This window comes from Rhinoderma darwinii, chromosome 9 (assembly GCF_050947455.1).
Source record: "Rhinoderma darwinii isolate aRhiDar2 chromosome 9, aRhiDar2.hap1, whole genome shotgun sequence".
NCBI classification, from domain to species: domain Eukaryota; kingdom Metazoa; phylum Chordata; class Amphibia; order Anura; family Rhinodermatidae; genus Rhinoderma; species Rhinoderma darwinii.
This window is the reverse complement of record NC_134695.1, coordinates 77,197,911-77,198,724: the sequence shown is the minus strand read 5'-3', so window position 1 is coordinate 77,198,724 and position 814 is coordinate 77,197,911. Positions and strand designations below refer to the sequence as shown.

The 814-nt window shown below is 38.9% G+C and overlaps 1 protein-coding gene across 3 annotated transcripts in view; it reads left to right on the top strand.

The window, feature by feature from the left end:
• Positions 1–814, top strand: part of SOX6 (SRY-box transcription factor 6) — a 481,651-nt gene that overhangs the window by 21,610 nt on the left and 459,227 nt on the right. The gene's annotated exons all lie outside the window — the stretch shown is intronic.

Here is an 814-nt window from a genome sequence, read left to right as displayed (position 1 = left end):
GTAAGAGCAGCTCAGGGGTTAACAGCCACGGCCCAGGACACAGGGGGTTAACCTGTCCCGTCCGATTAGTGGAGAACTGGAGGGGTTAATAAACGCCCAAATTACCCCTCCTGTGTATTCCTCTAGTATATATTATATATACCCCTCCTGTGTATTCCTCTAGTATATATTATATACACCCCTCCTGTGTATTCCCCTAGTATATATTATATACACCCCTCCTGTGTATTCCTCTAGTATATATTATATACACCCCTCCTGTGTATTCCTCTAGTATATATTATATACACCCCTCCTGTGTATTCCTCTAGTATATATTATATACGCCCCTCCTGTGTATTCCTCTAGTATATATTATATACGCCCCTCCTGTGTATTCCTCTAGTATATATTATATACACCCCTCCTGTGTATTCCTCTAGTATATATTATATACACCCCTCCTGTGTATTCCTCTAGTATATATTATATACACCCCTCCTGTGTATTCCCCTAGTATATATTATATATACCCCTCCTGTGTATTCCTCTAGTATATATTATATACGCCCCTCCTGTGTATTCCTCTAGTATATATTATATACACCCCTCCTGTGTATTCCTCTAGTATATATTATATACACCCCTCCTGTGTATTCCTCTAGTATATATTATATACGCCCCTCCTGTGTATTCCTCTAGTATATATTATATACGCCCCTCCTGTGTATTCCCCTAGTATATATTATATACGCCCCTCCTGTGTATTCCCCTAGTATATATTATATATGCCCCTCCTGTGTATTCCTCTAGTATATATTATATACACCCCTCC